At 41.8% G+C, this 27,388-nt stretch overlaps 1 protein-coding gene and 1 long non-coding RNA gene across 8 annotated transcripts in view; one reads left to right on the forward strand and one right to left on the reverse strand.

Moving 5' to 3' along the window:
* HIVEP2 (HIVEP zinc finger 2) overlaps positions 1 to 23,188 on the reverse strand; it is a 200,281-nt gene extending 177,093 nt beyond the window's left edge. The window contains exon 1 of one of the 4 annotated variants that reach the window (XM_054505569.2): positions 23,001 to 23,188. The gene's annotated coding sequence lies outside the window, so the exon portion shown is untranslated. Of the gene's footprint in view, positions 1 to 20,050; positions 21,500 to 22,159; positions 22,298 to 22,549 lie in introns of those variants that run through there. The other 3 variants (XM_045865647.3, XM_054505568.2, XM_054505570.2) reach the window with 3 other exon arrangements.
* A 387-nt stretch (positions 23,189 to 23,575) lies between these two features.
* LOC123836680 (uncharacterized) overlaps positions 23,576 to 27,388 on the forward strand; it is a 65,441-nt gene continuing 61,628 nt past the window's right edge. For all 4 annotated transcript variants that reach the window (XR_010413797.1, XR_010413799.1, XR_010413798.1 and 1 more), the window contains exons 1-2: positions 23,576 to 24,351; positions 25,997 to 26,124. This is a non-coding gene — a long non-coding RNA (uncharacterized LOC123836680). The remainder of the gene's footprint in view (positions 24,352 to 25,996; positions 26,125 to 27,388) is intronic.

Here is a 27,388-nt window from a genome sequence, read left to right on the forward strand (position 1 = left end):
TATAAAAGTTAATAAATAAACATGAACCAAAATGTAACTGAGAATATAAAGAAGAGAGTTGATGCTACTTATTACATTTCCCATTAAGTTAGCTTCAAGCTTTGATGTTCTATCAGCATTTTTACTTAGCCCAACCCAATCAAAAGGTTACATTGAACACCTCAGAGAAGGATTTTTTTTTTGTAAGGCCATTCACATTCAGTTCCAAATAATATTGTAGCTGAAATACTTTATTAGATGGAATCCAAACAGTCTGTTTCTCATTTTATAGCACCTCAGAGAGACAGGAAAACTAAGGCTCATAATCAAACCAATGTTTTCTGGAGTTAAATCTAAGTCTGTAAATTCTATAGTCAAGTCCCTCATCTTGTCACAAATGTTCACTAAGCACCAAGATTAGCTATATAATTTATAATTTGCAGATCCCAGTGCAAACCAAAATGCAGTGACCCTTGTTCAAAAATTAAGAATTTCAGGGGCGCCTGGGTGGCTCAGTTGGTTAAGCGTCTGACTCTTGAGTTCAGCTCAGGTCATGATCTCAGGGTTGTGAGATCGAGCCCAAGTCAGGCTCTGTGCTGCACGTGGAGCCTGCTTAGGATTCTCTCTCTCCCTCTCCCTCTGCCCCTCCCCCCTCAAAAAATTAAATTTAATTTAAAATAAAATTTAAAAATTAAGAATTTCAAGACAGTGGCAATACAGTATTAAACCAAACTCAGGCCCTATAGGACACACAGGTCACATGCTCACCCAAGAAGCTGACCCTGTTGAGCCCCTAGACTTTATGTTGGGCACCATCTGAGGGACTAGAAGTACAGCCACGGCCTTTTAACCCACAATCCCAATTCCCAGACAGGCTCAAATGCATCAAAGTCCCTGTTAGGTAATGAACAGCCAAATATAAATTAGTATGTTTAAGAGCTCAAAGGATCTTTGGGTCTCAAACTGCTCTTAAACCCTTGGGTTACGTGCTAGTAAAAATGACTCAAATTCACGCAGGTGACTCTTCAGCTTTGCTCAATGTCTTCTTTTGTAAACCAATAGGTCAATAAGCTTTTTCAAAAATTACTCTCCTTAGACAAAAAAGGAGGGTTGCAAATAATTAGAATCATAAATAAAGTCCCAGAATGGTAATATTGCTGCTATATATCATGCTTCTTTCCATATTTTTCAACTAACTACATGCATATTATACACCTACTATATGTTTACATTCCTTTGAAAAAAATCAAATGATGTCCCATGATCCCTGAATTTACGTCACTTAACAAAAAAAAAGATTCTGGAAATTATGGCCCAGGAATATGAAGTAGCATTTGAAACATGAGGGAGAGTGGTATCATCTTAATTTCTTCATTCAGACCTGTCCAGTGCTCCTGGTGGAGCACAGTGCTAGGCACTGGGCAGTCAGTGGGGATGAGGCAAACTCTGCCCTGGCTTGTGCACTTCATTGGGAAAGGCAGATAGTAGTCAACCAATTTTTTAAAAATACTTTTTAATATATTTCAAACTATGATTCCAAGATATAATGGAGGACTGCTTTTATTCTAGGATTTTCCTCTAAGAAACACAGCCTTCTCAGCTGAGAAGTAAAAGATATTCTTTTACCCACCCTCATCAGAGCTGTAGTTTTGGTCACTTATAAAGGCACAAAATTCTTCAGCATAAAAAGTAGAACATATCCCCAAAGTGGATATATTTCTAGCTCATATATGAATCAAATTACATATGTTCGGACGGCAATTACAGATGAGATGTTGGGTTTGGGTTAATGTTAAGGAAATTCAGATTCTACGTACAGTCTATAAGAACTCCTCATAAAATGACTTTCATAAGACAGCATGCTAATCTCCTGGTTGTTATGAGATTTAACTAATGTGCCTAAGGATGCTACTTAGCACCTCCAACAAGATACTGCACAAAAACTAAGGATTATTGTTAATACAGAGCTGGAGTAATTGATCCTTCGATTAATACTGCTAAATAAATACTTCCATAATACCAGTTCTATAAATGGCCAAGCTGGATTTAAAAGCAGTTAAATCTTATTATAGAGCAAATAAACATAGTGCAAGGGATCCAACTATGATGTGACCACAAAGGATGAAACTAACATCTACATTAACAGTTTTCCTTGTCATATCAGATACACCTTCTGTATAATGTTACAATAGGGGGAGAGAAGGGAAAAGAGAATCATATTTAAAAAAAAAAAATGATCTTGCACTAGCACAGTGCCTTCCAGCTTTGCGAAACATTTCCACTCACACCATCCCATTTGCCCCTTGAATCCGTGTAACTATTCAGAGTGTACTATAATGGAGTCCACTCTCTGGCACAGCTCCAAGGAGCCATAACCTCCCCTCTGTTCTTAACTTCTAACTTTATTTACTTTAGTGGGCCACTGAGAATATCTTCATAAATATTTTTGTGAATTTCATAACCAAATAAGAGTGCTAAAATAACAGCTTGAGTAAGGTTTGAATAGTAAAGAGAGAGAATCCTTGTGTTAAGTTCTGTAATGAAAAAGAGATCTTTAAAAAAAAAAGATATAATTTTTAAATCTATAGCTCTTCTTCCAAGTGTAGTCAAGGAATCTTTAACTTTCTTATTGCATAAATCAGCTGAAAGCATCCCAAGGGAAATGATATTGTACTATATACACACTTGATGATCCCATGGGTACTTTATTTTTTTTAAGAAAAACATTTAGGCAACAATTACAAAAGCTAAAAATCAGCGATTCGCTTTCTGACTCAGTTTAACATCAACATGTAAACAGTGTATATATTCCAATGTAAAATGATTTTCTAGATTTACTATGAACTACTAAGTGATATTTTCATCTATTAAATCTTTTCACTATCAAGTCTTTGATAGAAGAAACCTTAGCAGACCTCCCTGTGAACTTTGGCATTTTGGCTGTGTGGCCAAAAGAACAATCTTAACCATTACAAAGCCTATTCATGAGTCAACCAGAGAAGTAATCACAATGTTGACTGCCCAGCTGATACTACTCTTTTTATCATGCTGGCAAGTGTATGAAACACACAAGATCTATGTTACTAAGTTACAGATTGTTAATACTAAACATCTATTCTAAAATGTGGCTTGAAAGATCATTAGCACAAATTACAACACCTTTTATTAAATAGCCTGGATTTACTGGCTTGGCTTCGATTTTGTAAGCCTATCTATAGCAAAAAATAAAAACAAAAATGTAGGGAAATAGTAAAAATCGATCTATAACTTGAGGATAGTAAATCCAGGGCCACAGTACTGTGCTCAAGTTGACAAATCATCCGTATTTATTCACACAAGATTCACTACCTAAATAACAAGGATTAAACTCATGAATACCGAGATTATTTTCTTGTAATGGTCCTGTCTTGAAGTGTGTAACAGCATGTTTGTGCTTTGCACTAAACATTCTTCGTATCTTTGTTGCCACAACAAAGTAAGAGGTGACAGTTAGAAGGAGGTTAAACAAAAGGTTTCCTGTCAGGGCTTTGTGAAAAGGAAGACTGTACATTCTATCCAGGCTATGAAAAGTCGGCTCAGGGCCTCTGTGGTCAGCATTATTCAGCACTATTTGGTCCGATTTCGGGAGCCCGTCAAAGCTTTTGGCCCACCTGACTGGGTGTTCCCTCTATTGTGCAAGTGATGTGGACTCCCCAGGGCCAGCGGTCACCAACATCCCGGTCTTTTCCGCACCGTGGAGTCCCCGGGCAAAATCAGTGAAGTGAGCCACTGCAAAGCGAGTGCATTCTCCTCCTCGGGGTCCCTTGTCCCCGGCGCTCCTCCCCGCCTCCCCCCCTCCCCGACCCAGACAGAGCAGGCGGCCCCGAAAGTAGGTCTCAGCCGGCGCGGCGGCCGCCGGGAAAAAGGAGCCCCACTTTCTCCGGGCAGGAAGGGGGGAGGCCGAGAGCATTTCCTGTTGTGCAGCTGAACCGAGCGGAGACGTCATTGCATTCACACTCCCCCGTGGGTGTCCGCGGAACGGGGGCCAAAGTCCAGCCCCTTCCAGGGCGGGCCGGGCGCCGGGGCTCCCCTGTCCTGCAAGGGCTCCGTGAGCCGGTGCCCGCACTGCCCGGCGCAGGGGCAGGGACGCGGCGGAGCCTCCGAGAGCAGCGTCCGCCTTCGCAGGGGGGGAGTCGCTTTTCCTCGCGGACCACACCGAGCCGGGCAACTCAAGCGCTGCGCGCAGGTCACCGCGGGCTGGCCTCCGGGTCCGCGTTCATTTCCCAGACTGCGCGGAAAGGCGTGGGTTTCCAGGTGCTCAGAGAAAGCACTTTCCTTGCACAAGTTTCTTAGCTTAATTTTTAACGTAATTTCCCCAAAGGTGACTCTTTTTTTTTTTCACTAGGGTTATTTTTAAATAATCAAAAGTGAAGATGATTTCAGTGCTGTTGCTCTGTTTTCTCTTTTTTCTACCTCTTAATTGCGGATTTCTTAAGTAACTGTCAGATAGAAAAGTGGAAAGAGAACATTTCCATCCTGCATAGCTCCAGTGAGGCCAAAGGAGGCAAGACTGTTTAGACGTTTCTAAAAAGCATATTCTATATGTTTTCACTATTTAAAACACCCACTACACAACATATAAAGTCCTTTTATTTATCAGGTCCTTGATTTGTTATATCTCAAATGTCTGATATAAAAAAAGCAGAGTCTCCTACAAATCTTTCAATCTTGTACTTCTCCACTTTAATAGCACACAAAACTTAAGGCCAAAATGTTTTAAATGGAAATTACCTATTCAGTAAAAATAAGGGTGATTTTTAACATTTCTTTTATCCTAAATTTCCAGCCTTCCGTTTAGTTTGAAAACATAAACAAGATTATAAGCATGTGTAATTCTACAGAAGCGGTGGCTTAAGGTTAATAAAGTTTAAAAGGAAGACCATAAGGCATCTTCTGGTGGCGAATCAATTTAACAAATGTTACACTGTGCCAACATCTCGAATATTTGAACTAAGCCATGTTTCACATCAGGACATGGAATTAAAATACTTAGGGCTTTACCAAGTATAAACTGTGGCTTTGGGTGATAATGATGCGTCCATGTAGATTCATCAGTTGTAACAACTGGACCACTCTGATGCAAGATTTTTATAGTGGAGGAGACTGTATTGTTGGGGGTGCAGTATAGAATGCAGGATGATCTGGGAAATCTCTGTTCCACTCAATTTTGCTGTGAACCTAAAACTGCTCTAAAAACTGAACTCTAGGGGCGCCTGGGTGGCTCAGTTGTTAAGCATCTGCCTTCGGCTCAGGTCATGATCCCAGGGTCCTTGCTCTGTGGGAAGCCTGCTTCTTCCTCTCCCACTCCCCCTGATTGTGTTCCTGTCCTCACTATCTGTCTCTCTGTGAAATAAATAAATAAAATCTTAAAATATAAATATATATATATATATTTAACCTAAGTGTCACGATATTTAAAATGTGCACTGCATTGTAACCTATGGATTCACAAGTAAATGAATCTTAAGAATTATAAAGAAATCATCTTTATGCTTTCACCAAGTTCATCATCCAAGTCTACCCCTCCTTGATAAAGAAGTTACATTTTTAAAAGTTTACTGAATTTTTAAAATATATTTTAAAATGTACCTGAAAGACTTTACAATTTAATAAATGTTAGTTGTTCTACCCAGTCATATACTACCTAAGGGCAATATTAAAGGTTACCTTGGCTTCCACTTAAAGTGATCCAAAGCCCCTTTTACTTCTTATGTTGTCTTATTTTCCAAACATTTGAATAGCACAATTAAATATTTTACACATCATATCTTAAGGTTGCTTAGCTTATTATTAGAGTTTACCATTTATTTCACACATATTCCTATCCCCATTTTATCAAGAAGTAGACTCAAAGAACACAGGACTAGGATAAATGTATGGAACTCAGATGGGTTCTTTTCAATCTTGTTGAAAAGGAACCACAAACCCTTTCCATTCCCATACTCCTAACTCCAAACTAAAACCACCCCTTCCTTCTGCCCTATAGCCAGTGCCTCTGCTCATGAATGCTGGGGAGGGAGGGGGAGGCTATGAAATAATCACCTCCAACTACTTTATTTACTTAGTTTCAATACAGTAACTTTTAAACAACTTTGCTGAACTTCCTAAACTGTACCAAAAGATTTTTTATTGTAATGTGTCCAATCCTAGAAAATACCATGGTGGTTGTCCATCTCCTGGATGATCTCACACCAACATTTTTTACTTGCCTTTTTTCCCCCTCATATCAACCATCTTTTTATCCATTAAATCTCTGCCATGATGCTCGTGGTTTCGATTAAAACATACTTCTACTGGGCGTCTGGGTGGCTCAGTCGGTTGAGCGACTGCCTTCGGCTCAGGTCATGATCCTGGAGTCCCGGGATCGAGTCCCGCATCGAGTCCCGCATCGGGCTCCCTGCTCGGCAGGGAGTCTGCTTCTCCCTCTGACCCTCCTCCCTCTCATGCTCTCTGTCTCTCATTCTCTCTGTCTCAAATAAATAAATAAAATCTTTAAAAAATAAAAAATAAAAAAAATAAAACATACTTCTACTTATTCCTTCAAATCACATGTCCATAGTATATAATGAACACTCTAAAAGCTGCAAATGACGGCTCAAAAACTATCTAAGCTCACCGAAGATTTTATTTGAAGTTCATGCTCTCTAGTTCATACTTAATTGCTGATGATGGCACTTGGAAAGAACAAAGGAGGGATGACTAAAAATTATCCTGTTTTATAATCCTAATTACAGACTAAATGAAATCAGTGTTACCATAAATTTAGTAGACTGAGGATAAAAAAAGGCCTGTATGTTAGCATTAAATAAACCATGAAAAATACATAATTAAAAAAATAAATAATTGAAAATATAAACCATAATCATAAACTGTGAATTCTTCAGGTCCTGGTGCTATTTTCAAATGCATCTCTTTTATATCATGCAACTATGAGGACAAAAGGATGTTTAATAAGGATAATGTATTTTATACTTTCTCTTTAGAAACAAAATGCTTCAATTTTGTGCTTTAAAGTACATTCTAAGACTGCACAATTCCAACCTCATAAAATATATTATCATTTCATTCAATAAAGAATCAAGACTTGAACTTTTCCAAGTCCGTTCTTTTAAAACTCATTATTTAATTCAGGATTGGTCTCGTTTAGATGTATAGTTACCATATGAGAGTAATTATGAATTGCTACAGTACTTATTTGGGTCTCTGTGTTTCTGAGATCCCAGTTCTCTACCATAAAAGCCTGCACATTTTCTTAGACTCCAAATAGTCTTAGACATAATATGACTGGGAAAGGCTGACTCGTCACACAAACTGGCATCTCTAAAAATATTCAGGGCATACTAAGTTTTTATTCTTCTCTCATAATATCCAATATTGAGGATGATTCTTCTCTAATAAGCATTCACCAATCATTGGTCATTTTTCCAGAAAACTGTCTCCCAAGAAATGCAATGACAAAATCATCAGGATGCTCTTCTTTCTCAGCTCCACGTCCTTTCTCCATTACACATTGTAGGGCTGCATTGTTCCTCGAGAGCCAGGACTTTCCCAAAGCAGAGCCCAGCTCAAAATTAAGTATGTGAAACAGAGTCAAATGACGATTACAGCTCACTGAGTGAACAGGAATGGGAAGGTACAGAAATGAGGAGAGAACTACATTACACACACACACACAAACACACAGAGGAATGAATAAACCTTTTGTGAAAAAGCTATCTGACCACATGCTCCACAATCTTTGATTCCAATAAGATCTTTTTCTACTTCAGTATTTCCAAGTCCCATGATTTTATTTTTCTTACAAGTTGTCCCCAAAGTTACAACCTTCTCTTTATTAAGTGACCCTCAGTGCGAATTATTAGTGCAACTTCACAAAAGGCAACACCTGTCACTAAGAAGGTACCAGGACCTACAGGTGGTTCAAGGACTGTTCGTTTCCTCTCCTAGACGATAACAAGATGAGACCTCATCACCTCAGACTTTTCAGGCCCTCGGTAAAAGTCAGTATGTTCTTCAAATGGAAATATGTTATGTAGCACTTGAGTGTTTAAGAGCATACCTCCTCTTTCAGCCTCCGTCTATATTTAATATTTCAGAATAGGCCCTCAATAAAGTCTAAATAATAGTAAGTGCTCAGATGGCCTATAATCAAGTGTTATTGAAACATCAGTGTTCCCACATGCGTTCAAGTGTAATTAAAATTTAATGAACTGCATAAATTACTGTATTACGCTACAGTATTTTTGTATTCTCTCCTAGTCCCTCACAGAGTCCTGTGTACTTCTCTGGAGACTAACAGTGTGACCAGAGCTAAATCTAAAATAAGTTACTTTCCACAGTAGTTAAAAGAAGAGTTCCAAAATCAAAGTGCCCACTCAGGAAATGGTAACTTTTGTTTTAGTAACATATAATTATGTTACTCTTGTCTAATATATTGTCTAGTAGATCGCTTCTGGTCCCCTTGTTCTGTGAAATATGTGCCCATCACCTTCTTTATTATTCATTACGTGGATTGATAAGCAATCTGTGTAGGCAGATTAAGAAAGCACTTTCTCATAGACACTAAAGGCAGTCCAAATCTAAAGTAAAAAGTTTTTCTAAATTGTTATTAAGATGCAACAAAACTCACTGCATACTACCAGGTACCATACAGGTGACAGTCTTACAAGTCATACACTCACAGAGAAGTACTTCCCAGCATTCTATATCTCCATTTTTTATTAATAGAAAATATAAATCGAAGAAAAGATTAATTTACTTCATCCTACAATGGTAACCATTTGAGCTGAACTTAGTGTCAGTGTGGCATGTCATTTATACCGCCAAAGAGTAGAAGTAGAAAAGGTAAGAATAACTGGCGCAGGTGTGAATGTAACAAAATGCCCACCAGCAATATATTTACTTTACCTTTATGATTAAAGCCATTATCCTAAAGATTGCTGAGCTTCTAGGACAAAGAAAATAATAATGATATGCTAATTCAAAACCAGTTTGTCTCGTGCAAAATGCACATGAAATAGAATTTTCTGTATAAAAATTTTTACATTATCTTTTATCTGTTTGATTTCATTTAACTGTGTTTGTAAAGTTATGAAACTGCCAAAATCAGGGGCCAAACTCTCGATGTGTTGCAATATGCACGTCCACCATTCCTTATCATATTAAGTACAGACTCCTTAAGCTGGAATACAAGTCCTTAGACAATGTATTGCAAGCATTCCAACTTTTTCAACAACACTCACTTAATATGCATTTTATGCTGCCCTCAATTCAGATGCTTCTGTGAGATTACTCTTGACATTTTCCCACACTGATGCCTATCAAAGTCAAGGCCTGTCTAAAGCATCCCGTTCTCCCATGAAACATTCCCAGAACTCCTCCGCCAGAGACGATTTTCCACCTTAATACTTCACATATGACTCTCTTGTGGTACTTCACCTGCTTCTTTTAATTATAGCTTCCTTTGCATAGTTCTTTTGCTCAGTATGGTAGATTATAAAAGTTTTGATGATGAGAATAGCGAAACACTCCTCTTTATATTTTATATTCCATTTCTACCTGTACTGTATTTTATATTCCCATACATCTCACACCTGCCAGGATCTCAATAACTTTATTTCTGAAAATGGATTTGTGTTACGTTATTATACATCCCAACTCTGTTCCCGCTGTAAAAGTCTCAGCAAGCATGTTTAGGCCTTTCCTGTAAAATTCTTCTACCAGTTGATAAGAGGCTATATCCTGAAGAGTAACTGGCGATAAGCAATTTACTTGTGAGGATTCATATCAAACAATAGCCTAGAGTACATTTCAGATATGAACAGCTTGATCCCTAAAGAAATTAATAAAATAAAAATGAAAACGACATAATAAGAGGTCTAGTTGAAGGAACTAGGAATATTTAGCCTGGAGAAAAGAATACTTAAGATGAACATGATCGCTATCTTTAAGTAATTGTAGGAATGTCATGCAAGTCAATGAGGAAACCTGGATAGCGACAGAGGGCCAAACTGCTGATAAATTGCAGTGTCCTGGAGTGGAATCTGCCTCCCAAAGCAAAGAAGGGGTGTTTAAGTAGAGACTAAATGTAGGCAGTCCTTGGCGATTTGTCCTGAGTGATTTCTCCTCACTCAGTTGGGAATTAAATGATGCCTCCAATGGTTTTATCTAATCCTAACATTCTAAGAAAAGACTTACATTGCAAAGTGTCCTGTCATCATCTGACAGATCAATATATCAGATCCTACACCCACGCAAATTAATCATCATAATTTAAATCAGATACTTTAAGAAATGCCTTAATTAAGGTGTCACTTGTAGAACTACAAATTGTATTTAAGGGACAGGAAGAAGGAAAACCTCTCACTAGATGCTGAACTGATACTGAAGATGCCACCCACTCCAAACTAAGATCTGACCCGCCTGGAAAAAAGTGCCTCTGGGGAAGCTTCTATTGAATAAGGAAGTAAGGCACCTGCATACCCCAAAGACCCTCAGACCCTCAGAATCCCATTTCTGCTCTGCTCTCCTTCTCCCTGCCTCATATTCTTAGTAATACTTAACATGTCAAAACGTGAAAACAGTAGTTTGATTACACAACTGTGCAGCATATTGTCAAAATTTCTTATGCAATTCAAACCAAAACCTATTGGTGTCAAGGAGATCACCAATGTTAGATATGCTGTTAGACACTGTTTGCTTTTACAGCTAGCTAGGAGAAGGGCTAATATAACCACAGCAGGCTTCAAAGCCAGGGCCATTTTGCTATTAATTTCAAAGCGTCTTCTGTTTGCTTCTCGTTGTTCCCACCCTACATAACCCCTAGGATACAGGAAAAGAAAGACAAATTATCAGGACAATTTCCTCACAATAAAAATTCCTGGGATTAGCTAAAATGTGAAATTTTTCCAGATCGGCTATTGATACCCATCATAACTACTTTCAGACATCATTAGATTTAACATTAGTAAACTCTCACAAAAGATGGCCAAAATCAACTGATGACTGAACAAATCTGGAGTCTGTCCATTAAAAAATCTAATCTCCACACTAATGTCCAATTATTTGTTATATTCTATACGGTCAGGTGACTTATTTTAAAAGGCCATTTTGAATATTCTCAGCCACCTGGCCCATATTTAAAAGCTACACTTGATTAAATTTGGGCACCAAGTTCATCATGAATATTACTGAGGCCATTGGAACAAGTAAACAGATTACAAATTCAAAAACAAATGTCTGGATTCCTTTTCTTCTGCTTGAATATGGGTGTAACTATCTCGAAATTTTGTTACACATGTGCATTAGTGACCTACGCAAAATTTAAATGCACTGGGGGATATTATAACAAGCTGTGGAGCTGCTAACCATTATCTTTCTGAAAACAATTACATATGCCTATAATAAATTGCATCAATAGCAGTCAATTATCTCAAGAACACTCTACTAACCCTTGTCACAAATGTATTGCTGTGTATCAGATTTTTTTCAACAACTGAATTATTCTCAAAACTTAGTGTTGCTTCACATCCTAAAAATAGCCACTCCAATTCTCTTGTGTTACCCTGCTCTGCTCCCAGGAGGTAGGCCAGTGCTATAAACAATGCTTCATTTCTACAGACGAAGAAACAATGAAATATAACAGAAGTACAGCCACTTTGCCTGAATCATTTTGAAAATCAATAATGAGGCCAGCAATGAACTAGGGGGGGTCAGGGTTTACTAGCAGCCATTCGGGCGTCCTCTGCTGCCTGGATGTAGGCTCTAATGAGCACATCCTGACAACAAGGGCACAAAGATGTTCAAAATCCTCATTTTACCCAAAAAGCTTGTATTTCTCTGAACATAAACTTTGACACATGACAAACAAATGGAGTAACATGAAAATAAATTGAATGTTTATAACCCTGGGTTTTTCCCTTGCTTAGAGAAACAGGGATTATTCAAAATGTAAGCATCAGGAGAAGAAAAAAAATAAAATTTGATAATTATTCCATGGATAATTAGAAGCTGAACTTCCCATGACTTGTCCATAAAGTGTTGGGGCCAGCCATCAGGATTGTCCCATAGGGCCCTGCTGGGTTGCAAAGACAGATTTCATCACTTCAAATGAGAAGAAAAGATTCACCCCCAGCCTTCCCTCCTGCATTTTTTCTTTGCTTCCAAGGGCAAGGATCTGTCATGGAGTAAAAGAATGCATTCTCTCTTTATGCCAAATTTATCCAAGCAGGCCTACCAAGAAACAACTTTTCCTTAAACCCCACACCTGTAAGCACTAAGTACTTTCATACAGTGTTCCTTTCAGAGCACCCTAAACAAAATATGGCCAAAGAAAACTATCCTTTAAGGAAGAATCCCAGTCGGCTATAAACTTCCCAGTCCAACTGTAGGAAAATAAATTACCTCAAAATGGCTCTACCTGGGAAGTTGCTGTAAAATCAAATGGGAAGTTGCAGAGCCCAGGAAGACCCTGAGTAAGGCTGTAAGAGTGTGAGTGCTGGGTGTAGAGGTAAGATAGCTATTTCCCAGAGGACTTCTTACAAAGCTGAAGAAACACTTGGAGCAAAGATTAGCCAGGACTTCATCCATCATTTGGTTCTGATGACCCCTCCTGCCATCTTACAGCGAGTCCAGTATCTTTTCTTACCACTTCAAGTTTCTTAAGAATTATGACTTTCAACATTCACCAAATACCTCCTGCCTGCCTACTGTCTACCATGCACTGTTTACCACATTTTTGTGAAAGCATAAACCATCCTAATCTGCTAAAAATTTGATCACAAAAATTATTGGTAAAAAAAAAAATGAAAAATTCATTTAAATAAGATGAAAAATATACATGCCAAATAGAAGTTGTGGTAATCTCTCCACCTTAACAAGCTTATACATGCATTTTACAATAGAACGTGTCATTTAAAAACCATTTTCTTTTCTTCCTTATGAAAAAATAATCAGAACTTGATTCTACAGGTTAGGAAAGGCCATCATGCTAAACCGTAAGAGGAATTAAAAAAAAAAAAAACAGTACTGTAATATTTAGTTATGCAAAAATTGTACCTCTTCAAAAACTATGTTACTCTGAAAAATACAGATACAGATATAGGTCTAATAAATGGGATTTTTTTCATTAGTGATTTAGTAAGTCTTGCAATGCTTCATTAACTGTTATTTGGGTTGAGAGACAAATATGAAAGTAGAGATTTCTAAAAACCCTGGGAAGTAGTACAATGAACTAAATGTGCCCAAAAAAGTTTCTAAAGTAGTCCATTGGAATGTAAACACAATGAGGACAGGGAATTTTTTAAAACTATTTTATTCACTGATGAATCCCCAGTGTCTAGAACAGCACCTTTCCCAGGGCAGGTAGGTGCTTAATAAATCTCTGTTGAATTAATAAATGTTTGTTTAAAAGTCAGCAGTCCCAGGAACAACTCTAGTTGTGCCTCCTAAGAAAGCCCAAGGCCCCAGGAGTAAACACTAGTTCTCCAGCTCTTGCGATTTACGGGGAAGTTCAAGTTGGGTAATTCAGGCCCCAAGGGCTATTTTTAGACCAAAAAACTCCAGAAGGATGATCCACAAAGAACCAGAGAATTTCGTTCACTTCACTAGTGTAGCCATGGCTGAGCTAAATGAGAAATACCCCAAACTTATCATTGATATTTCCACTTGTCAACGGTTGAAATACATGGGCATTCTGACATCGTTTCTTAAATCGTTTCAATCAGGAGTTTAATAGACCATTTAAAATGGGCAAGTGATATTTTACTGTCACAATTTCAGTTCTCCTGTGTTGTTTTTTTTCCCCCTTTGAGTCTAATCCCTTCTTCATAAAAGTCATAGCTCCCAGGTATTTAACGTTTACTGCGCGCTCAGCGAGACGGGTACACACATTCTCATAAAAATTTCACAATGACCCTTAAGCAGATATTATCGTCCTCATTTTGTAACCTCTTGGAGGTTAAGTGACCTTCCGAAATTCCCCGGAGCTGGTGATGGAGCTGGAATTTACCCTGTTCTGACTTTAAATGCAGGCTCCTAGCCCCTAAGCTATCTCCCTCACACAGTGTGCATCCCACTGGTTGATATGCCTAAACTATAAGGGTTAAACGCTGTGCTAAGTGAGCAAAATGGTTGGCAATTTAATTTTTTAATCTCTGCAGTAATTTCGATGTTTAACAGTTGCTTATGCTGCTGCATGAAATGGTGAAAGGACCAAATGCTTTTGGAGCCAAACAGCCCTGAGTTCAAATCCTGCTTCATCACTGACTATCAGAGTAATCTCCGTAAGTGTAAACATGAAGGTAGTAATACCGAATCTTCTGACGGTTCTCACTGGAGAGTGCCTGGTATGCAGCCTGGCACAGAGTAAGTGCTCTTTCAGCCTAAATACCCTTCCTTCTAACGGATTTGCTAAATTGGCACTGTGCTGATTTTTATAAAAGTGTTTAGTTCATCCTTGTAATACCATAATTACAGAATATAATGACACTGCATTCTCTATAACTACAAAGTAGAATTTATAAACTGATAGAATATGAGTTGGAAGAGGCTTTAGAAGCCCATCTGTTCCAATCCTTTCATTTCCAAATGAAGTCCAGAGAGTTTAAAGGACTTGCTTCCAAGTTTTTACAGAAAGCTAATTGCAAAGACACTGCTAGACCTTACCTCCCTCCACCTCCGCTTCCACTATACCCCCAGTTTTTGCCTCACATTACACAGGCATGGCAACACATGTAATTTTCAGACAATTAAGCAGTATAAAATAACCTCAGTTTAATTGCATCCAATTAACAAGCCAAATTAGTGTTTCATATGTACACTATTAAACTAGTTGTCTGGCTTCCAAAAGAAATAAAACACTGTTGCAAATGAATCTAGCATTTTAGTGAACAAAGCTACTTACAATTTAAATTACCTTTCCTATAATCTTCTTTATATGGAATTAGACCCAATCTCCATTTTAAAAGAAAGTCTTTCTGCAACTATCAGGATGAGAATTCATGCTTATATTTCAAGTATCAAAATTTTCTTTTTTTTTTTTAAGATTTTATTTATCTATTTGACAGAGAGATAGAGAGAGCACAAGTAGGCAGAGCAGCAGGCAGAGGGAGAGGGAGAAGCAGGCCTCCCGCTGAGCAGGGAGCCTGATGTGGGGCTCCATCCCAGGACCCTGGGATCATGACCTGAGCCGAAGGCAGACGCCCAACAACTGAGCCTCCCAGGCGCTCCCTCAAAATTTTCTTTCTCACTGAATTTTCTAAGATTAGTATACATGTGTGTGCGCGTGCACACATATACATGCCTACAGATGTCCAAGCAAATATAAATGAGGGTGTGTCTATATTTTCCCACTGCCTAGTTTCAAAAGTCCCACCCTTATGAAATCAAGTGAATCTGCCACAAAGCAAATAATAAGAGCTTCGCTGATCTCCTGCTTTCCTTTTCAGAGAAAATGAAACCACCAAATAAATCTTTGTCAGAAAAGCACTGCCTTTCAAATACACTGCACTACACCATCTGTTCAGTATTGTCCTGATTTAGGTACAACTGGATATCAATTAGAAAGCAGTATTCTAATGAACCACAAAATGAATCATCTATCCTTACCTTAAATATTTACACCTGAAAACATAAATGCCTTATAATTTTAAGTATAATCATTTTTATAAGTTAGTGTTTGGTGGTCAACTTTTACTATTAAAATTTATGAATACTGTTCAGAGTAAGAAGTTCTATAGTAGCTTAAAATAATAATGTAGTGTTCTATTCTTAAGATGTAGTCCAAACGACAATCTGCCATATATATTTGGCCATGTTTATCAAAATATTTAAATCATTTTTGTTATTTATTATTAAAATGTCTATGAACAAGATAAAATAATTCACGTTGTCATGCAGTAGTGTTAACCTTCATTACTTCTTTTTGGGGCATTATACCAATTTAATGGTCTCCTTGCCACCAAGATACCATGCCCATAAATTTTTATCATCTTTCTGAACACACACACATTATGGCATCACTCCTCTGCTCAAAAACCTTAAGTGAAAACCAGCTTTCTCAGGAGGGCTTCACCCTCCACCTGATCTGGAGCTAACGTACCTTTCCAGATTCACCATACTCCTCTTCTCCCTAGCACAACTATGCCCCACCACCCCAGATCAAACTCACTGTGCCTCACCCTTCCTTCTCAGGAGGATTTATTGAAATTCACTTCAACCTTCAAGGCCACCAATCAAAACTTACTTCTCCCCATAAAGACCCTCTAATATTTCCAGTTGGAAAAAAAAAAAAATGCCTCCATTTATCCTCTACTTCCACTGGTAAGTTTTAAGAAAGTTTATTTAACAAGCCATGTCTTCTCTAGATTGTAAAAGTTCGTAAGCCAGGGATCATCATCCTCTTATCTCTCAATTACTCATTCTGACCCCGTCTGACTCCAGAGCCCAAGCTTGAGACTTCTACATATGCTGACTTTTTGCCACCTAAATTCAATTTTCTACATTATACAAATTTTAAAACAGGGAGCAAATTAATTAAATGATAATAGTTGACAAAATGGAGTATGAGTCCAAGATTATATAAAGAAATGTTACTTTCTACTTTTTTTTTCCTACTCTTTTGTGTTACACCGACCCTTAATCCTACAGAAAGGAAAAAATAAGATCTAAATTTTTCCAAAGGTCCCGGTATTTGCAGTCATGTAGAGAAATTATCTGGGGAACTGAAAGTTTCACTATCTGTTTAGAAACATATAGATCCAGCTCGTGCAGGGTTCTAAAGATTAATTGGTTCTTCAAACAGTGACCTTGTAAAGACTTCGGAATTGGTAGTTATTCATTAATTGAATCAATGATGTTGACCAATTTAGTTAACTTGAGCCTCAAATAAGTATTTTTTGGTTTAAATTATTTATTATTTTATTTTATTTTATTTATTTATTTTTAAAGATTTTATTCATTTATTTGAGAGAGAGAATGAGAGAGAGAGAGAGAGAGAGAGAGCATGAGATGGGGGAGGGTCAGAGGGAGAAGCAGACTCCCCGTTGAGCAGGGAGCCCAATGTGGGACTCAATCCCAGGACTCCAGGATCATGACCTGAGCCGAAGGCAGTCGCCCAACCAACTGAGCCACCCAGGCGCTCTAAATTATTTATTATTTTAAAAAATTATCTGCAAATAACAATAGCTAACCTCCAACTAAACCCCTCAAACTGAAGTCAGTGCATGGAATCATAACAAACCTCCCGGGTTCAAGTACCACTGATGTCAAAGTACTGTGAAGAGATTCCTGCTATAGATAAACCTCTTCCAACTTCTACCCAAAACTCCCCCTGCCCCCCAGATTCCCTCTCCAATAATCAACCTCTAACATAGCCAATAGTAGCGTCATCATATGTCCTGATTCTCCAAGGACAGTGCCTACTTATACCAGGTTAGATAATCATTCATGTGGTCCTAACCACATGGGCTGGCCACACCTTGCCTCATCTCTCTTGTTATGTGCCCTCCAGTCCCACCTGCTCGCTTTCAGCTACTCAAAACACTGGTACATCCCCCAATCTCAAGGCATTTGCATTATTCCCTCTTTGTACAATACTCTTTTTCTCCCCACCCACCTCTTTCTACTTGACCATAACTCATGCTTCAGTCTCAGCTCAAGTATCACCTCCTCAGACAGGGGTGATATATCCCTTATTGTACACTCCTTCATGTTTCTTCCAGAGCACTCATAATGTGGCTTTACTTATATTGGTTCACCTCATGCCCTATATCTTTCAACTCCACTAGATTACAGGCTCTTTTTCTGGTCTAGATCATCATTATATCCTGGGTGTCTAGCACAAGGCCTGATCCATAGTAAATACTTGTTGAACGAATGGATGAATAAGTTGAATTGATAAATGATGACTGGGTCACATGTCAGAGTACTCTGAAGAAATGGCTAAGATTATATGTGAACGACAAGTCAAAAATGCTGCCTGGCCCTGAGTACTTCCTGACCTTACATCCAGTCACCTCTTGACCCAGAAGTAGAAGGTCAAACACCACCTGCTCTCTGCCAGAACTGTATGCAGGCATACAAACATCATTTTCATCTCTTCTCTCCAAAACACTTTATTCAAATAAGCTGATAGGAAATCTAAAGTTATGGACACTTGTAGAATAGATCAAATGCCATAATTAATACCTCAAAGGACAGATAATATATGTTAAGATTAGCACATATTTGGCTCAAAAAAATAGTGACACAAATTATCAAACAGTTCTGATTCTATTCTAAATTCAGTCTTGAAGACAGGGTAGCCCTATGTCTATCTTAATGCTAGTAGCCATGATCCACATCAGAGCAACCAAAGACTGCACAGACCAAGTAGGCTATGTTACCCTCTTGTACGTGAAGACTGACTGTGTCAAAATCACAGGTAAAGTGCTCAAATATTTTTCCAAATTACTTAGAGCCATCTCACAGCTACAAATACTGATTTACAACTTCCTTTTTGTTAGCATTGCCACAAATAGCATATAGAAAGCAATGCTTTTCTTTTATTGTGATCAAATACCAAGAACCAATAGAAAATTATTTCACTTGTACAATTTCCTTCAAACAAGCACAATCTTATTTTCATAAAGATTTCCCATTTTCTCTCCATCTTCTGTGTTCATCCACGGCTTCAAGCATTGAGAAGCCTCACTGGAACATTCACTGAAGTTTTACTCAAGATTAATGAAGTCTCTGCCTATGTGTTCACAGCAAACCCACACACGCTGATAGTGTGAAGTTCCTTATAAAGCCTGAAGTCCACTGAGTTGAGATGGTAAACTTCCTCTGTTCCTTTTTATAATATCACTTTAAAAGTTGCAATCCTTACATACCACGTTTTAGCCAAAATATGGATTCATGATGAGTTCATATATAAATTCATTAACTAGAAGCATAGCATTGGAATTTTTAGGTGGAGGTATAAATTGTGAACCATTTCTCCACCTACAGGACTGTTGCATAGACCAATATAGAGCCTGCTGAGGCTGACTAGGAACCAAAATTTGAAAACAGCGTTTGTTTTTTAACAGACTTAGGTGAGTAGCAACCTGTTTGATCCCAGACCATCCATCCAGTTGATGATCTTAACCACCTTTCCTTTATTATAGTAGTTATTATATCAGGAATTAAATTATTCCACACCCTAATGGGGTATGCCTTTCACTCTTGCCAAATAACATTTTCTATAGGTCTTTAAAACTATTTTTTAAACTATTTTAAAAACTACTTTGCTATGTTGAAGCTTTCAGATTAACCTCAGCTAATTACTGATAACTAAAAAATCTAACACCAACACAAACAGACTGTTACTTGTTGTTGCTGCTGTTGAAATAAGTAAGCCCTGCTTTAAAAATCAGAATAGGCAAATTCTTAAAAAAAAAATTCTTCATTTTAAATTGAATCAACATGAAATATTCAACCTGGTTTTCTGAATAATGACAAAGTGCCAAAAGCTCAAGCAGACACATGTACCATTATTCCACAAGGAATGCCTGCATACATGTTGTCTCTGTTTTGTTTTCATAGTAACAAGAATGTCTGAAAACACATCTCATGTTAAAGGAGCCTAATCAATCAAAAGATTCCGCTGGCCAATCTTTCGATGTAGTCAAATAACAGGATTTCATTCTGTGATAATACACATATCGTAAATCCACTTTTACATCCCATGTGTAATAGAAATATAGAATTTTTTTTATCTACTTCAATGGTATTTTTCCAAAGACCTCCACAAAGGATCTAAAAGTTAAAAATCAGTTAAATTTTAAATCTGTAATATCATTAACATGCTACCACTCCCAAAATTGTCCCCAAATCAATTTCACATCAATTTAATCATAAACACTCATATAAACATAAGCAGTCTCTAAAAAAGCCAACCTCATAAAATACAATCACTGTAACAAGAAATACAGATGCCAACAAATGAATTTTGTTTTATACCTGACCTATGTTCAATGCAAGAAACTCAGACAATTTTCAAAAGACTCACCATTGTCATTTTTCTGTACGTAAGAAAGATGCTGCATATTTCAAACCTAGTGGTCAAAAAGGATTATGACACTTGAAGCATAAGATCATTAAGTGAATGTTGGTAAATCCCTTTCACCTCAAAATAAAAATGCACAGTTCTCATCTGGTAACATGATTTCTCAGTGTTCCACAGGAATTTTGTCTTAATAATGAAAGTGATAGCACGTAGAAGGCATTTCTGTCTTGATAAACCATTTGGCCTATATCTTAAAAATCAAACCAAATCTACTCATTACACAATCTATTTGGTTAAAATCTTGTTTTGGCACTCTAATAAGGTGAAAAGCGCAAGACATCTGTAAATACTAATATATATGTCATATACATAAAATAAATGTAATATATATATGCACATATATATGCAAATATTTAAATTAACTTGGTTTGCTCAAGGACAAATATCACCAAACATTACTATATCACTGGAGGAAATGTTTCTAATAAAGTTAAAGGGCCGTTTTCTAGGAGGACAGATCATTGCAAATTTAATTAAAATGGATCTTATTAATATTTCAAGTAATTTCTGGGCTTGATTATGCACTACAAAAGAAACAACTGTACTGAAGAGAAAAATCAATAGCCCTTGACTAGAGCTCTGAGTATGCTAGAAAAACACAGTTCTCTTGTGAATTACCAAGGTCTAGCCTTTTGGGGTGGGAGAGAGTACCAATATTTATTTGGAGGTAAATTGAGTTATTTTTAAAATGGCAAAAAAAGGAAGGAGAACAATCGGTTCAAATTTTCCATTATAATGAAAGTACCGGAAACAAGCCTTTTTATGTTCATTTTAGGCCTAAGAAACTGTGCAGAGAATAAGGCTTTTGCAATGTCAGTTGCTCACACTGCTTCCTGTGAGAATTCTAAGCCATTACAGGTGTCCTAAGGCCTCCAGCGAAACCTATTATCAGGTTATTCCTCCGGGCCCCTCAAAGCCATCCCCACTGACCCCTACCCCACACATACTATTGCTCGGCTCCTCTAAGTGTCTATTAAGGACCCTCTGTCTTCTCTGCACTCCCGAGGTTAAAGTACCCACTTTCCCTCGGCGAAGCCTGTAAAAGCTTTCCCATTAGAGCAGACTAGTTCCTGCAGTCCTTTTCAGTTAGATGCTTTCAAGTCAGAGATGAGAGGAGCCACTTGAAGAAAACCCTCCTTCCCCTCCTCCCCTTTCCCACTGGAAGCCACGTCCCTGAAGGGCAACACCAAGGGACACTTCCTGACCCTCTATCCCCTCACCCAGTTTGGGCTTGGAGGGTTGGGGTCGCATTTTCTCGTGTCCTCTGCTGCACTGGATGTGTTATGTAAGAGGGACAGAACGCGAGAGGCACATGCGTATAAAGCGCACCGGTCTGTGATAACAGCTGGGGTGGCAGAGCTGATCTGGAGTCTCCCCCAGCGAATACGACAGACACCACACATACATCACCCCCACCCCCACCCCACCCCCACACACACCCACACACAGAGCAGCGTTTTCCTGTCTCACCCCTACCACCACCAGACGCACAGAATGGAACGGCGGGGGGAGGGGTGAAGGGAGGTGAGAGCGGCAGCCGCACATCTGCTTTGATAGAGCCGCAGCGGCAGAGAGCCCCTCGTTAACCCCCTTCCTGTGGCTGCACCACGTCATGGAACATTCCCGGAACGGGCCAACGTTCCACCCACTTCAGGGAACAGACATAAAGGCGCAGACCCAGCTCCCCCCAGTGCAGAGCCCAAACACACATGTCCCACAGACGAACACGCATGCAAACCGCCCCCACCCGTCTCCACGCGCCCCCGGCCGGCCCGACGCGCCGGCAGCCGCGCTGCGGCCGGTGCACCGCAAGGCGAGGGCGCCTCCGCCTGAACCTTCCATCGAGACAGTCCCCTCCTTCCTCGCTTCCTTCCTTCTCTCCTTCCTTCCTTCCTTCCTTCCCCGCTCGGGAGGAGAAAGGAGTCACTGAAATGCCAACAGCTAGCGCCTTCGCCGCGCTCGCTCGGCCGCAGGCCGGCGGCCCGGCCCCCGCGCCGCCCGCCCTCCCGCCCCCGGCCCGCGCCGCACGCCCGCCGCCCCCTCCCCCGCTACCTGACGACGGGCGGCCGGCGGCCGCGGCAGCCGCAGCGGTGGCCGGGCGGTGCGCGCCGGTGCACGTCCCTCATTAGTAACCAGGCACATTCCTGCCTCCAGCGCTCCCGCGCGGCCCCCTCCCCCCAGGACATTACGCAAAGCAGCCTCCCCTCATCTGCATAGATCCTCGGCCAGGGTATTCCCCGCATTTCCCGACGCACCGGACCCCCCCGGCGAGGTCTCCCCCATCCCCGCCCCCTCCGACCCTCACCCTCGGGAAACTGGGAAGGGGCCGGGGGCGCGCGCCGAGAGAGGCCACCGAGTCCGGCGGAGGCGATTTCGGTATAAAGTGAAACAAGCTCCCAATGCTAAAGAAGGCAGGAAAAACACGGCGCCTAGGCCACTTACCAAGCCGAGGAACCTAGATTCCCGCCGCTCTGCTCTCCCAAATGGTCGGTCCGCCCTCCACGCACCCTAAGGCTGCACCCAGCACCCCAAAGTCCAGACGTGTAGGGATATTGTTAACCAGCCAGGAGACCCTCCAACTTGCTCCAGGCTCCGGAGAGCCTCAAGGTCCAAGACTCAACTTGGCAAAGACTTGTGCCACAGTCCCCGAAGATGTTTTTGTGGACACCCTCCTCCGGCGGGGAGCGACAGCACTCGGCGCCCCGCTCGCCTCCTCTCCACCCTCTCACCTCCAGCCCGCCTCCCGCCGGCTGCCCGCCTCCGGGCCGCAAGCCCCTCGGGCTGCTGTCAGCTCCCGGCCGCCGCCGGGTGACAGGGGCGGGAGGAGGGCGCGACGCGGCGGCCCGAGCCCGGGCGGGCAGGAGGGATCCTCGCAGCAGCGGCGGCCGCTCACCTGGAAAGTCACCGCTGAGAAGGAGGAGGAGGAGGAGGACGGAGAGGAGGAGGAGGAAGAGGAGGGAGAGGAGGAGGAGGAGGAAACCCCCCTGGTGCCCTTGTTCTCGCTGCCGCGGCGGCCGCTCCTCGCCAAGGCTGAGCGTGTCTGGTGGGGGGTGTCTGGTAGCATTTCCTTAAGGACAGAGGGAGGGCGGGCGCGGAGGGAGGGAAGAGATCCCGACCGCCTGCCCAGGCTCCTCTTTCCTTTATTTATTTTTCTGACACTATACGGAGATGGGCCCGGGGCAGGGGCCGCGGGGCTCGCGAGGGAGCGCGAGGCCCGGGCCGCAAGCAGTCTGCGTGCGGGAGCCGCAGCGGCCGCCTCCCCTCCCGGGCTGTGGACGCACCGGGTTATTCCTGGCAGCGCCTCCCCGAACAGAAGTTACTAGGAGGAGTGCGCGGCGAGGGCGGGCGGGGGGAGAGGCGGAGGGAGGGAGGGAGGAAGAGGGAGAGACTCAGCCAGCGACGTCATCGGATCCCCCAGCGCGTCCCAGGGAGGGAGGCTGAACCAGAAAAACCAGTCTGGAGCCGGCGAGCGAGAGAGGGATGCGCGGCGCGCGGGGCGGCGGGGGAGGGAGGCGGCCGGGAGGGTAGGGCCCGGCCCCGTTGCGGCCGCTCGGGGCGGGAAGACCACGGCCGCGCTCCCGCTCGCTCGGATCGGGGAACTCCCCCGAGAGCCGGTCTCTACTTGTCATGCAAAAAAACTTGGGCGTCTCTAGGAGCCTAAGAATTTCCTTTATGGACGTGGAAACCTCCCCCCCCCCCCCCCGCCCAACTTCCCCATTTCCCCATATAATCTAATCTTCCCTGTCTTGATGACAAACGGAATTATATAATAATTAGTATTGTCATTATGATTTTGTCCGTGTACCTCTGATCCCTTTCTTCTCCCTCGCCCCCCCCCCCCCCCGCCCCACGGTTATGTTAGGGTCAAGAAAAAAAAAAAAAAATCAGACTAGCTCCTGGCTGCATTTCTGGAGCTTTGCAAAGCTTTTTACTAGCACTTTCCGTGCCCCTGCGGAAGCACGAACTTTTCACGCGTTTGAAATGCCCCAATTGCCTTCCCTGGGGTCACTCGCCAGGGCGCCCTGGGCGCACCCAGCTCCGGGCACGCGGCCCGCCCTCGCGGGGCTATTCAAATTGCCTTGGGCAACGGCGCGGGGAACCGCTGCCGGTTTCTTGGTGGGCCGCGCCGGGACCCGGGGCTAGCGGCTGCCTCCAGCCCGCACGCTTCCCTCGCCTCGGAAGAGACGCGAGTGAAATCGCAGCCCGCGCGGGGAGAGCGGGGCCCGGGGACCGGGGAATCCCAGGCGAGTGGGGACCGGGGCTCTGGGCTTCCTCCCCGACCCGGCGACACCCGGAGGACACCGGGGCTCCCTTTAGCCGTTACCCTGCGTGTGTGGACTCGTGTGCACCCTCGGGGGAGGTTCCCCGGAGGCCGCGGCGAGTGGCTTCAGGGCCGGGCGGGCGCCCGGAGCGCTTCCTGCGGGTGGTCCCCCCGCCCGGCGGGGACCGCGCACCGCCCCTCCCGGGCGCCCTAGCAGGAGCGCAGAGCCTAGCGGACCCCAGTGCCGCGGGCACCCCGGGCGCGGGCGGCCTCCCCACCCTCCAACCACCTCCCGGCCGCGCCGCCGCCCTGCCCCGGGCGGAGTAAACAAGAGACGCGCAAGATTTGACCTGGCGCGACCCGGATTTCTGGCCGGGGTTCCCCCTGAGCAGGTGACTCCGTGGGAGGGGTGGAAATTAGTCTCTGGAATTCCGGGCCAAAGACAGTCACTGTGGTTCTGCTTTTAAGACAGGTATTTCACCGACAACTGCGGAATGTTTTGCGTCTCAAGTTTCAGATTTCGCGGAAAGGGACCAAATGTCAGGACGTATCAAATATTCTCTTCCCTTTTCATTAGAAACGAATACATTAAATGGGAGGACAGCCCCCCTAGTGACTTCGACAGTTGCACTGCTGGTTTCGGTTTTGGTTTGTTTTGTTTTTCCTTTCGACCTATAATCAGTGTATTTCTGAGGTCCCAGTGCAATGGCGACGTTGCCGTGAAGGACGACTCTGCAAAATAAAGCGGCGATACCTTTTTTATCGATATTTTCTTCAAAGGAGAAATATCTGAATGATTTGGAATAAATTTCACTGTGTCCTTTTAGGTTGATCTCATTTAAATTCAGGGCCTACTTCCACTAAAGCGGCTTCTCCTTTCATGGTATAAGTTCTTGGATTTTCAGCCTTTCTTCACTTAACTTGAAGCATTTAGTAAAAACTCTCCCATCATCGTTCTCTCTTAAATGTATGCCATTGCTTTTTTAAACATCCATTTGAAACGCAGGACATGGTTTTTGAAATGTTTTTTCACTTCCAAACCCACCTGCTACATGCGCCCAGAGCCCATTTTATTTAATTGCTTCATAGAGAAGATTAAGCAGTTTCTTTAAGAATCCAATTTCCCTTCAGCACACACAATAGCAGCTACCCAAACTCCCAGAAACTGAGCAAGGGTAGCAAGCAGCGTTTTGCTTCACTAGAATGAATGTTAGTTGAAATCTTAAATGCCTCTTTAAAAGATGAGATTTGATTAAGTGCCATAATGTGAATATTAAGGCATTCAGCTAATTGGGCAGTTAAAATAATTTTTTTAAAAAAAAGCAAATATACATCAGTTTTGATGACCTGATCCCACCACCAAAGAGGATCCCTAAAGGCACTGTTTAGTCAAACTTGGATTCTTACTACCTTGTTCCAAAATCAGCAAACTTCTAAAGACGGTAGCCTGAATTGAGTTGAAACAGAATCTGGGAATATGTGTAAACTAGTTACCATCCCTTCTGCTTGGGAAAAATCACTGTGTTGAAGTAAATGCATCCCTGTCTCCAGCTGCTAATGCAGCAACATGTCTGTCCAGTTGCTTATAAGCAAGTGCAATATAGTAACAGAAAAACTCCTCTTCCCAGAAAACCTCCAGAGACCAAACCAGCAATGGTAAACTGTGCACTCAGCCCTAGGAGGCTCTAAGGAAAGTGAGGCTCTGTGGGGCTTAGCTGACTCATCTTGGGCACCCAGATGGAGCATCAGCAGTGAGGTAAGAACTTTCTTTTCATTACTTTTCTTACGGCTTCTCCATTTCAAAGGAAAAGAAAATCTGGTGATCTGGATTAAGAGGTATTAAGAAAATAAAATAATTAATGTCCACATGGCAGTATCGCATTTTTTCAGAGTCAAAAATCACCTTGGACTTAAAGCGCTTTCATTCAAAAAATCTTTCTTTCTTGCCTACCGTGTGCTGAAGATACTTAGGATGCATCTGTGAACAAATCAAAGATCCCCATTTTCCTGAAGCTTGCAGTCTAGCCCGGGGGAGGGGAGACGGAGGAGGAAGAGGATAGAAAACAAACAAAAATAAAGGGTCTAGAACTATGGAATGTAAAAAGAGTTATGGAGAAAATATAAAATAGGGTAAGGGATATGGGTGGGGTGAGGGGTGTTGTGTTGCTGTATTCAATAGGGAGATCAGAATAGACAAGTCACTTATCAAAAGTGACATTTCTGACAATAATTAAAGAGAACGCTTTAGCAGTAGATCTAGCTGGAGTAAAGAGCTTTTCACATAAAAGGAACAGCTAAGATAAAGCTCTAAGACCAGAGCAAGTCTGGCATGTTTGTAGACCTCAAGGGAAACAGTGTGACTGGACCAGAAGGTGACAGCCAATGGACAGAACAGCCTCGTAAGCCACTCGGGACTTGTCTCACTCAGGAAAAAGCTTGATAAGGGGGCAGGTTCATGGCCTTTGCCACCCAGTCCCACCAAATTTGAATCTTTGTGGGCCTAGTAATCTGCATTTTTAGCAGATAATGTCGTTTATGCTTAGGCATTCTAAAACTCAAGACCTACTGCTGCAGAGCATGGAGACTGATACACCCAGGTAGGAGACCTGAGTCCCGGTAGACATTGTATACAAAGCTTCAAAACCAGGCATGTCCGTGTTCCTAATCAGTTGTAAATTTAAATCCTCAACTCAAACTAGTTTAAGAGTGAAAGGGATGACAAATCAAAAGAGACTCTTAATCTCAGGAAATAAACTGAGGGTTGCTGGAGGGGTGGGGGGTGGGAAGGATGGGGTGGCTGGGTGATGGACATTCGGGAGGGTATGTGTTGTGGGGAGCACTGTGTATTGTGTAAGACTGATGAATCACAGACTTGGTAACCCTGAAACAAACAATACATTACATGTTAATAAAAAATAAAAGAAGAGTGAAAGGGACTTCACTGACTCATACAACTAGAAGTAAAGAACAAAATTGTAACTCAGCCTCTTCCTGGGGCTCAAATGATCTTACCCTGGTCC

The sequence above is a fragment of the Mirounga angustirostris genome, unplaced genomic scaffold (genome assembly GCF_029215605.1).
Source record: "Mirounga angustirostris isolate CCGP_5_RB_7025 unplaced genomic scaffold, mMirAng1.0.hap1 SCAF_8, whole genome shotgun sequence".
NCBI classification, from domain to species: domain Eukaryota; kingdom Metazoa; phylum Chordata; class Mammalia; order Carnivora; family Phocidae; genus Mirounga; species Mirounga angustirostris.